The sequence below is a fragment of the Gadus morhua genome, chromosome 21 (assembly GCF_902167405.1).
Source record: "Gadus morhua chromosome 21, gadMor3.0, whole genome shotgun sequence".
Lineage (NCBI taxonomy): Eukaryota > Metazoa > Chordata > Actinopteri > Gadiformes > Gadidae > Gadus > Gadus morhua.
In genome coordinates this window covers 16,398,210-16,410,709 of record NC_044068.1, presented here as the reverse complement: position 1 = coordinate 16,410,709, position 12,500 = coordinate 16,398,210, and positions in this window count along the sequence as shown.

Sequence of the window (12,500 nt, the reverse complement as noted above, 5' to 3'; positions counted from 1 at the left end):
TGTCAATGTGTTCAGGTGAATTGTGCTGCATATTTGTGCTGAGATTAGAATCCTAATTCAGTCCAACATACAGAGCATCACAGACGGTTATAAGACCCAATCCCACTATGTCAGCTGAGCTTTGTAGTAGATGATTTAACAGCGATTTTAATGATGGCTATAAGACTTGTAGCGGCTCGTGGTTTAAGGTCTGAGGGGTCCAGGTGATGGGGGACACAGGGGCCGAAGGTCAACAGGATGCTTCCCTTCCTTTGGTTGTGTGATTCTCTCTCTCTTCACCATGACAACGTGTCCCTCTGTCCCGTGAGGTCCCTGAGAGGGAGGTCACTCCCATATCCAACCCCAACACCACTAAGTCTTTGAAGGGTCAAACACTTATTGGGGGGGGCCTGGGAAGTGGGAGGCCTTCTCTGGTGGGGGTCTAAGAAACACATGTTTTTCTCTGAAGGGGGATGTTGGTTCTTCCTCATCCTCATCTTCCAACTTCACCCCAACAGTTCATAAACCAATGCACCTTTTTCAAAATATAATTATGGAATTCAGGAAATATTGGAATGTTTAAACTCACTAAATGTTTCAGTGATTCGGATTTGTATTAAACAGGAAATCACACCGCAAAAAAATAACTTATGCTAAGGCGTAGCTGATTGCTTGATGTTTAATTTCCGTGTCCCCCAGTCTCATTGGACAAAGCAATTGTTACTTTACTATCTGCTCGCCTTTCACAGATGTGTTGAGTAAATTAGCACTATGAAATACTTCCTACTCAACTGTTTTGAATAGCATTTCTAAGAAAATAAGTAGTTGAATATGGCTACTCCGCACTCTGTCCAACGGTCATCCTGTGATTCTAGGTCAGGCATACAGAACTTTTTAAAATGTTGTCACTTTTCTTAGAGAGACTTGTTCTCATCCTCACAGGTGAAGTGGTTTTGAATAAACCGCCAAATGTAATGTAAACTTTGCATAGCAGGGTAAACACAAGTCTCTCCAAGATGACAACAGTCTTCTTCCATAATTTGCTGGTCTGCACCTGATGTGGTGTGTGTCAGAGCATTGCCCATGCATGGAGTGTTTCTTCACCGGTTTAACCAAACTAGCTCTTACTGTGACGAGCTACTCCTGTGATTATGGCCAATATGTGAGAAGAACAGATTGAGGTGGGGATGTATGTGACTTTAATATTCAATTATTGTATAATGCTGGGGTTTCCAGCATATTGTTTTGTCTATATTGTTTAACTCTTTATGTGGGATAATGAAAACGCGCCACAAAAATCCAAAAATATTTTTCATGGCTATTGTAAAAAAAAAATAGGTTATTTTCAGCCTTACTTTGAATAATGATGTTTCACAGACAGAGTTTAGGCATATGAATAGATATTTGATTTAAAAGATGGCTGTAACTGTGTGTTTTGTGGCGATGACAGTGTGTTTGTGTGGATGACTGCTGCAGGGAGAAAGAGCCATGTGCACATTCAGGTCAGAGCTGTCAGTCATCCAAACCAACACAGTCTGTGCCAAATCACAGTGTGTGAGTTTGTGTGTGTGTGTGTGTGTGTGTGTGTGTGTGTGTGTGTGTGTGTGTGTGTGTGTGTGTGTGTGTGTGTGTGTGTGTGTGTGTGTGTGTGTGTGTGTGTGTGTGTGTGTGCGTGTGTGTGTGTGTGTGTGTGTGTGTGTGTGTGTGTGTGTGTGTGTGTGTGTGCGTGTGTGGTATGTGTGTGTGTGTATCTTTGTGTCTGTGTCTCTGTCTCTGTGTGTGTCTCTGTCTTTGTGTGTACACACATGTGCGCACATGTATGAATGTGTTTGTGTGCCTGTGTGTGTATCTGTGTGTGTACACACATGTGCGCACATGCATGATTGTGTTTGCGTGCATGTGCGTGCGTGTGCGTGTGCATATGCATGTGCTTGTGTGCGCGTGTGTGTCTGTGTGTGTGTGTGTGTGTGTGTGTGTGTGTGTGTGTGTGTGTGTGTGTGTGTGCGCGTGTGCATGGGATGGAATCTAATGTTGCTTAATTTCTTAAGAACACTCCATGAAAACAATTAAATTGCCATATTCATTCAGTTCATCTTAGAGGAGGGCTGAGGCTCCAGCTGAACCAACGCACGTCACATTGCAGCGAGAGCCGGCTTTGGCACATGTCATGTAAGCCCACGCTACAACATGGAATCAAACCTCATCTAATCTTTGTGAGTGTAATTGCGAAACAGACCCTTCTCCCCCTCCCCGCCTAATTAAAATTGACAAGTAGAACAAAGACGGTAACAGTATCCGTGAGCAAAGATGTCTAAACTCTGGTCATGTTTGTCTTTTCTGACAAGCCATCCGCCAAAGGGTTCAACAACACAAACAATCTGATTATTCAGCTCCAGTCCGTGTTTGAGATGATTGGGTAAAATCAAATGCAATCACACCATTGAAGTCATTGGGTTGGGTTGCTTTATTTAACACACAGAGAGACCTAGATCTATTGATCTATTGTTCATTTTATCCACCCTGCAACTTGCTTCCGTGAAATACAAATTTTGAGGGAATCATGGAATCTGTTTGAATGAAAATAAATAACAAATGTTAAACTTGGCACCGAATATCAGAATGAGAAAACATAGAGGAAAACAAGGGAGATAAGGTGATGGAATTGTTTTGGCACAGGTTTGGCGCCGGCACACTGCCGCTTTGCTAACTGTCAGTGTTCCTCTGCCAGTGCCTTCCCGGCTATTGACCTGGACCTGTTGTCGTGGAGATAGAACATGACCCACAGGCATCTGTTCTCTTTCCCCCGCGAGCTACACACACACATTCAGACACAGACTCACACACACGAACGACACAAGCATGTGCACACACACACACACACATTCAGACACAGACTCACACACACACACACGAGCGGCACACACACAGACACACGCAAACGCAAGCATGCGCACACCAACGCGCGCAAGTCGCACACACACTTACACACACAAGCATGCGCACACACACACACACACACACACACACACACACACACACACACACACACACACAAGCATGCGCACACACGTGCACTCATGCCCACACACAAACACACACACAAACACATCCAAAACACCCCCACACACATTCACTCGCACACATGCACAAACACAAAAACACAAACACATTCATAAGCATGCGCACACACACACACACACACACACACACACTCACAAACACACACACACACTCACACACACACACACACACACACACACACACACACACACACACACACACACACACACACCACACACACACGCAAGCACCCTCTCCGGCCCCCTGCTCCGCACAAGGCTGTCTGGTGTTCCTCTGGTCCATCTCCCCGTGTCTCCGGCCCATACAGAAGTATATGTTCTGTTTATGGTCAGTGACATGCCCACCACTGAGGGGGCCTAACCAAATGTGAGCACTGTCACAATCCATTAGCACTCATACGCGTGTCTGCTCATGTGTGTGTGTGTGTGTGTGTGTGTGTGTGTGTGTGTGTGTGTGTGTGTGTGTGTGTGTGTGTGTGTGTGTGTGTGTGTGTGTGTGTGTGTGTGTTGTGTGTGTGTGTGTGTGTGTGTGTGTGTGTGTGTGTGTGTGTGTGTGTGTCGTGAAGAGGCGTGTGTATTGAGCGTACGTGTTGGCTAGTTGACTGGTGGGGAGACACCGGTGCAGATGGAGGCTTCACATGGAATAAGTGTCACCGTGGGAGTCTGCTTCTGTCCCCAACACTCACTGTCAAGAGACCACCCCTGCCCTGGTTGGCCCAACCGTACCCCCCCATACCCCCTCCCTCCCTCCCCCCCCTCCCTCCACCCAAAAAAGACCTGACCTCTCCACTGTCCCCTTTGTGTGCCCTTGTCCCTCTCTCTCTCTCTCTCTCTCTCTCTCTCTCTCTCTCTCTCTCTCTCTCTCTCTCTCTCTGTCTCTCTCTCTCTCTCTCTCTCTCTCTCTGTCTCACACACTACACACATCTCACACACACACACACACACACACACACACACACACACACACACACACACACACACACACACACACACACACACACATAAATACAGACGTGCGTACACCAGACAGAGACAGAAACAAACTTGAAGGAGAAGACAAAGTGAGGACCCCAACAGGAGCCGTGTGTGCATCAGGACCGACACACAGGTCCACACAGGCCCGCCGCTCACAGCGTCAGGGGGCTGGGATGCTGCAGAGCGGACGCTTGGTTCACGGCCTTGGAGCTCAGTCCACCAGAGGAGGCCTTTTGCTCAGACACCGAACAGAGACTGTTATCACCTCCAGGCCATATCTCTCTCTCTCTCTCTCTCTCTCTCTCTCTCTCTCTCTCTCTCTCTCTCTCTCTCTCTCTCTCTCTCTCTCTCTCTCTCTCGCCCTCGTTCTCTCTCTTCCAATCTCTCTCTCTCTCTCTTTCTCTCTCTCTCTCTGTCTCTCTCTCTCTCTCTCTCTCTCTCTCTCTCTCTCTCTCTCTCTCTCTCTCTTCCAATCCCTCTCTCCCTCTTTGTCTGGCCACCTCTCTGTTTTGCTTTTACAAATACACACACACACACACACACACACATAAAAAGCCACACTCACACACACACACACACACACACACACACACACACACACACACACACACACACACACACACACACCACACATACACACACAGTGTTTGTTTGCTCTCTTATCATCCTCACGCTGTATTCCAATGCTCTTTCCAGAATCACGGGCATTCCTCGCAGGTCAACAGGGTTTGGGAATAGCCTACGATTATTTAGAGATTGCAACATCAATGATTTTTTGGTTTTGGTTCATTTATTTTTCATGACTCCTCGCAAAGACAGAAACATTATTAACTTTAAAGGATCACTGTAGCATTCAAGATAATAATAATAATGTTTAAATGATGGACTAGGCCCTAGCAATATATACTACAATTGACCATCCCTATTGAAGCTTAAAGGGAGTCTTAATCAATTTTACCATTTTGATTTCATCTCACAGTGAGGAAGAACAGAGAATATCGGTTCCGGTCCTTGTAAAGAATCACATTTATTCTAATGGCAGGCATGTGAATAAACATTGGGTATTCAAGTATTCATTCAATATGTGTCGCGAAACTTACTTTACCACTTGGGAAAAAATGCCGCCAGAATGTCAATTTCTGTTGTGAACTCAAAACCAACCCAAACCAAAACAAACAAACCTTTACGCACCCTAAAGTTGTGACTTTTCTCACGATCATGGCACGGCGGTATTAAAGGAATAGTGTTGAAGAAACCATACAGCCCAGAGAGACCGCTAAGGGCTATTAGCCTTGCTTAGTTTTAGTGCGTGTGTGTCTTTGTGTGTGTGTGTGTGTGTGTGTGTGTGTGTGTGTGTGTGTGTGTGTGTGTGTGTGTGTGTGTGTGTGTGTGTGTGTGTGTGTGTGTGTGTGTGTGTGTGTGTCGAGCGGCTTGGGGGACGGGGGATGGGGTGGGGGGGGGGGGGTGCAGGCTTCAAAGAAATCTCATTGCCCTTCCAATCGATACCCTTCAACTCCCCCCCTTCCCCCCCACCCAGTGGAGAACCTGCCCATCATAGGGGTCCATGCATTGTTCTGCTTGTTGTGTGTAGATGGCTAAGTAGTATGACCCAGGCGCGGCTCAAACAATAAACACAGCTAATAACCGCTCTATCCCTGCGGGGGGGGGGGGGGGGGGATGTCAATAACACACGCATATCTGGGAATCGCTTCTTCATAGCGCAGCTCACGTTTGGATAACGCTTGTAGATGCTCACCTCGGCAACCTCAGTATTTGTGATGCGTTGTGTGTGTGTTTCTGGTTTGTTAAATGCGAGTGTTTGTGTGTGTGTGTGTGTGTGTGTGTGTGTGTGTGTGTGTGTGTGTGTGTGTGTGTGTGTGTGTGTGTGTGTGTGTGTGTGTGTGTGTGTGTGTGTGTGTGTGTGTTTGGATTAGATATGTGTGTGTATGTGTCGGATTGAGACAGGCTGGCATTAAGAGAGGTGATGGCAGTTTTATGCGCTTCATAACCTTGACCCGGTTGAAGAATGCCAGAGCAGTGTGTGTGTGTGTGTGTGTGTGTGTGTGTGTGTGTGTGTGTGTTATGAGGGGGATGACCAAGGCTCTTGGGCAGTAACTGCAGCCCTGTCATCTCAATTCAGCATCTGTAGTGCGTTAAGGGAGCCAAGACTGCCTCTGTCTAGGGTATCTAGAGAAGAGAACCCTCCATGAACACACACACATACACACATACACATACACAAACACACACACGCACACACACACACACACACACACACACACACACACACACACACACACACACACACACACACACACACACACACACACACACACACACACACACACACACACACACAGACCCAAAGAACAATGCCAGCCAATTGCCATTTGTTTTTCTTGAAGTGTATTTGCCGCCGTTGTTTCAACCCAAATTTGAACACCAAGATTTGGAAAAATGTCATTGTCATCCTAATATTTTAGCTAGCTCTTGTTGTTGTGTGTGAGCGTTTCAATGAACATAATGAACAACATAGATGGCTATGTTAATGATCATAGAATACATACTCCAACACAAAAAAATAAAAGGGTTTTAAAGTTCCTTTGGACTCTCGTGATCAAAATAACAAAAGATCTAAAAGCCTCCATGTTTTTCTTCCAATCATTTATAATCCGTGTACGGAGCTGAACTACATATGAACGCCTCAGTACACCGTCTGTGGTAGTAGAGACTTAAGTTGTCAGCCAAAACCTAAACACCGCAGAGCCCCCCCCCCCCCCCCCACCCCGTTCCTGGATGGCCTGCAGAGCAGAACGTCCTGATACCGTGCACTGCCAGTCCGCACCTTCTTCTCAAACACTCTGTGCACGAGAGGTAACATCTAAATTATTAACGCCGCAATTGTTTTACGGCGGTGTGGTGAAACACACCCGAGACTGAAAACAGAGAATCACTCCCAGGTTCGATAATATCAAGTACCTGCACATAGCGCTTTGCAAATACGGGCGAGTTGGGCTGAAAATCCAGTATGAATTATTCCCGGGCTGGTGTCTATTCTGCCATGGAGGTCTTCAGGCTGCCCCCAAAGCCTGCATAAACGCCTATCTCTCTCTCGTCTGTATTCTTCTCTTTATCACGGCTACCTCTTCAGCCCACTGGCCTCCTCCGCTGCGATGCCATCACCTCTGGAGAGCAGGCTCCTCTGGCTTTATAGGGCCCCACAGGTGGACAGGTTCAGGACGAGCAGGGGTTCCCGGCGGCCAATCAAAGGAGCTGGTTTGATAGCAGTTATCTCCAATGACTTGAGCTGGTTTGATGGTTTCTGTCCATGGTGCGGAACTCCTCCTACGTTACTGGAGGATCTTAGCAGCGTAAAGGTTCTCCACAGTGTTGGTGCTCTTGTATCTCACATTGTCCACGGACTACACTTGTGAGCAGCGGCAAAAACGTTCCTTTTGTTTGATGTATTCGGGAAGAGGCGACAAATGATCCATGACCTAAGCCTGCTCACTTTCACATGTATAGCAACCATTGCACCCGGCAGCAACATCCACCTAACGGATTAGCTCTTGGGATTGTGACTGGTTTGACGACTGGTGTGATGAGGGATTGAGTGTCTGGTTTGAAGGCTGGTTTTCCTGGCTGGTTTTGATGGCTCGTTAGATTAAGGAGGGTCCTGGCAGAGTTCAGACCCCTGCAGAGGTCCTGGGCCCCAGCAGACACTCAAGAGGAACCTAGTGGCCCGCAGCGACTCCCAGTCAGCTCTGCATATGTCACACGTTAATGACATCGGAGCTGCGACGGGCCCACCCACACACTGCCACTCCAGGGCAAGGGGATCACCCAAGAAAGACTCTTTTTGTGTGTCTTGCGATGACAGGGCAATCCTCCTCTGACTGTGTCGTTCTGTTTCTGTTTCCCTGTGGAAATCCCAACACAAATCTTGAAGCGTTTGTGGGCTTTCTTGTCAGAGTCTCTGACAGAACTGACGTTTGCTAGCAACACATTTCCCCGGCAGTCCGAGGAAGAACTTGTGATGGGTTTCGGGGCGGGGGGGGGGGGGGAGTTCTCAACTTGTTTTGAGATGTAGTGTTTCTCTGTGTTTCTGTTTTGTGTGTTACTACGAGTGTGTTTTGTCAAACACGTTGCTTATTAACTTCAAAGAAGCCATTCCATTGACTCCACCTCTTTGAGGCTCCCGGAACAATGAAACCACCACATCCCAGTCATTATGTTCCAGTCTTTGCATCTCTGATTGAGCTGGATGGGCTTCGGCCCTCCCCTTAGCAGCCCAGTAAAAAGAAACGCAAGCTTTTGTATAGCTACGACACAGCAGTCTGAGCTGTTTGTTTTGTCTTTTCTCAAATAATGAACCTAGGGTCCCGAGTACAGAGAGGGGGGTGGGGCGGTGGTGGTGTGTGTGTGTGGGGTGGGGGGGGGGGGGTGCCCTGACGGGGGCTGGCTCTGCGCTGGAGGGCTTCTTCTCTTCCCCTCCTGTGAGACTGCGTGTCACGCTGCCTCGTTCCGCCGCCGCGACGTGCCTCTTATTATTCATGGCTCTCCCTGCGTTTGTTGAGCGGACCGGGATCAAACGGGCCGATTCTCCATGCCTGACACCCAGCGCTGCTCCCAGTGTGTGTGAGGGTGTGAGGTGGTGAGGGTGGGTGTGTGTGTGGGGGGCTCTGGCACAGTAATGACAGGATTTGTTAAACAGTAAATTAATGAATAATGAAATATCCAGCGTGCGCGCGGCCGGCCTGCAGCACAGAGCCCCGAGCGAGCATTACTGCCGACCAGCACTCGTCTGTCTGCCAGCAGGATAACCTGTGTGTGTGTGTGTGTGTGTGTGTGTGTGTGTGTGTGTGTGTGTGTGTGTGTGTGTGTGTGTGTGTGTGTGTGTGTGTGTGTGTGTGTGTGTGTGAGTGTTTGTGTGTGTGTGGGGGATGGCTATGTGTTTGTGTTTGTGTGTGCGCGTGCACGTGTCTGTGTGTGTGTGTGTGTGTGTGTGTGCCTGTGGTTGTGTGTGTGGATTTGTTGCGCACGGCAGCATGTCTGTCTGTGTGTGTGTGTGTGTGTGTCTGTGTGTGTGTGTGTGTGTGTGTGTGTGAGTGCGCGTGCATGTGCGTTAGTCAGGATAAGCTTTTTTACAGCCCATTGCGTGACAGAACGCTGTAGGGCGTTGCTGATGGGAGAACAGCTCTCTCTCACCTTCTGGCAAACAGAGAGATAGACAGCAGCAAACACTAGTAGCAGCACACACACACACGGATGCCATATTGCTGTTTATATATTCACCGCACAGCCATAATGTTGGCTTTTAACTGTCGAGAGTTCTGCAATATGGCTCCACGACCCCCAGAAGGAGATTGTGGGGGTTCCACCAAACATTTGCGGGAGAAATGATTGGCTATACGATAGGCTATGTGAGTGCAGGTTTGAGTTAGAAGAGATGTATTTTTGTATTCGTAAAATGTATTACTTTTCCCTCAATAATTATCAAATAAAATACCCTAAAACCACAGCGTCCATAGCACAGAGCTGGCAAGTGTCAATTTAAAACAATGTCTGCCTTTATTTGATAAAAAGATAACTTGAATGCCTAACTTCCCGTTGCGTGATTAGGCCTAATTGGTCCTAATGTCGATGCATTAGTCTAATCGCTGATGGAAATTAAAGCGTTTTTTGCTTATCTTGACTTTATCGTTATTAAGACGCATTGGGCGCATCCCCCAAACAGAAACGCAACTATTTGACTTTTCATTTCTAATTTGTTAAAAAGTTAAAGTGGTAAATTGATGAAAACTTGTATTTATTTCTTGCCATGACTTTTTTTTTTTTAATCGGTAGATCCACTCTGAAAAAATCCCACTTCTCCTATTCGGTAGCCTTCTGGTCCGTTGGCGTACCCAAGTAAGTTGCATTAGTTTGATAAAGGCGACTGTGGAAAGACACCTTCTGTTTGTGATTGTAATAAGACTCAAATAAAATGAAAATACATTAAAAACAAATTATGATTTGTAATTAAGTACCAATCTGCTTCGATATTGTGCCTGTATGTGGACAGGCATATTGCAAAGCGGGCAACAAAAAAATAGTTTACATTGTATTGTTTAAAATTAGAATGTCTGTTCGAAGTTGATTCCTTTATTCCTCATTTGTTTGTTTTTATTGACTATGTGTTTATTGTTGCTGCTGCTGCCTCGGCCAACCTGTCGTCGCTCGTGGACACCGCACGTGACGCTCCTCTGCTCCGGAGCGTTCTCTTTGTTCAGATCCCGAGTCGCTCGCGGACATGCGGGTGCTGAACTCTGCACCTGCGTCACGCGGCGTTCCACTCCACGGGTCACAGTGCGCCCGCGGGCCACGGGCTCTCTCTCTCTCTCTCTCTCTCTCTCTCTCTCTCTCTCTCTCTCTCTCTCTCTCTCTCTCTCTCTCTCTCTCTCTCTCTCTCTCTCTCTCTCTCTCTCTCTCTCTCTCTCTCTCTCTCTCTCTCTCTCTCTCTCTCTCTCTCTCTCTCTCCCTCTCTCTCTCTCTCTCTCTCTCTCTCTCTCTCTCTTGCCCATGCATCTCCCCCCTCTGTCTTCTTTCTCTCTAACTCGCTTTCCCTGGCTATTAGAATACCAGTGCAGCATCCCCATCCAAAAGCCGGGGCCGCGAGGCACGACTCTATTCCCCCGTGCTTCAGAGAGGCCTCTGAAACGGCCGCCTCACTGCCCGGAGAATACAGCCAATTATCTCCGTGGAATAAGACAATATCCATCATGGGCCCCTCTCACTAAAATGTAAAATGGTTGTGTTGTCCGCTTCTGAGAGGAGAAATAAATGGTTACGTTTCTTGTAAGGTGACTGTATCCAGTTGTTTGAATGGAGATAAAAAAATACATCTATTTCTTATTGTTATTGCTGTTATATAATCGTTATAATAATAGCCTAATACATTTAATTATGATTATTATTATTATTATTATTATTATTATTATTATTATTATTATTATTATTATTATTATTATTTGTAATATTATTATTATTATTGTAGTAGAAGTAATAGTATCATTTTTGTATTATGTTAGCTATGTTATTATTAGCTTCATATTATCAAGTTATAGCATAACCAATCTATCAAATTACTGTCTGCTACTTTGCTCCAATTAATGGGGAAGGCTTTAAGAAATACAAAAAAATGCTGGATAATATTTCAATTAAACCATTAAATCAATTAATCAAGGTAAATAAATCAGGATTTAATCCAATGACCTACATTTAATTACTGATTATTCTGTTTGTAATCTGGATGGTTTTTTTTTTTACTTTTTTTAATATCCATCGCCCTTTAGAGTCAGATCAGCAATTATACTCAAATTAAACATAAAAAATCCTATTAGAAAACAGTTTCAATATATTTGTCAAGGAGAATAATGAGAATTAGATCGATTATGTTCATCTATATTTGCAAGCTTATTTTATCAATGAATTAAGTTAAAGCCAACTAAGTCGTGTTTATATTGAAGAGGCAGACTGTTCTAGAAGGACAGCTGTTAGCATAAGGAACACCTGGAATAACTTTAAAGGGCTTAATTCACCCTCATATTTAATGACACAATTAACATTTTACACCTTGTCTAACGGAAAGCATGTTTTACTTCACATATATTTGAAAGATTTAAATATAAAGTGAATTTAAACACAACCACAACTGGTTGTATGTCTGGAGAGAGAGAGACAGAGAAGGAAAGAGAGAGAAAGAGAGGAGAGAGAGGGGGAGAGAGAGAGAGACAGAGAAGGAAAGAGAGAGAAAGAGAGGAGATAGGGGGAGAGAGATAAAGAGATGTGTGAGACATCGAGGATGAGGGAGAGAGAGAGAGGGAGAGTGTGAGAGAGAGAGAGAGAGAGAGAGAGAGAGAGAGAGAGAGAGAGAGAGAGAGAGAGAGAGAGAGAGAGAGAGAGAGAGAGAGAGAGAGAGAGAGAGAGAGAGAGAGAGAGAGAGAGAGAGAGGGGGGGAGAGAGAGAGAGAGAGAGAGAGAGGGGAGACGAGAGAGAGAGAGAGATGTGTGAGACATCGAGGATGAGGGAGAGAGAGAGAGAGAGAGAGAGAGAGGGAGGGAGAGAGAGAGAGAGAGAGGGAGAGGACCTCAAAGCGGGCGTAGTAAAACACACAATTTATTATCAATGTGATAGAAATGAAATCACAGGACAATTAGAAGCATGTCAACCCATCGTCAGCACCAACAACAGCTCTATAGAACAGAAATGAAACACAAGGTGGGCGGGTACCCACCCATCCAACCCACCCCCTCCTCCCATCCCTCCCATCCCTCCCATCCCTCCCATCCCTCCCAACCCTCCCATCCCTCCCATCCCTCCCCTCTACCCAACACACACTTCTTCTCCCCCCTCATCCCTTTCCCCCCAAAAGTTGTCACAATGTGAAATGCAGAAAATGAAACACAGATAAATAGGCCCACTTCT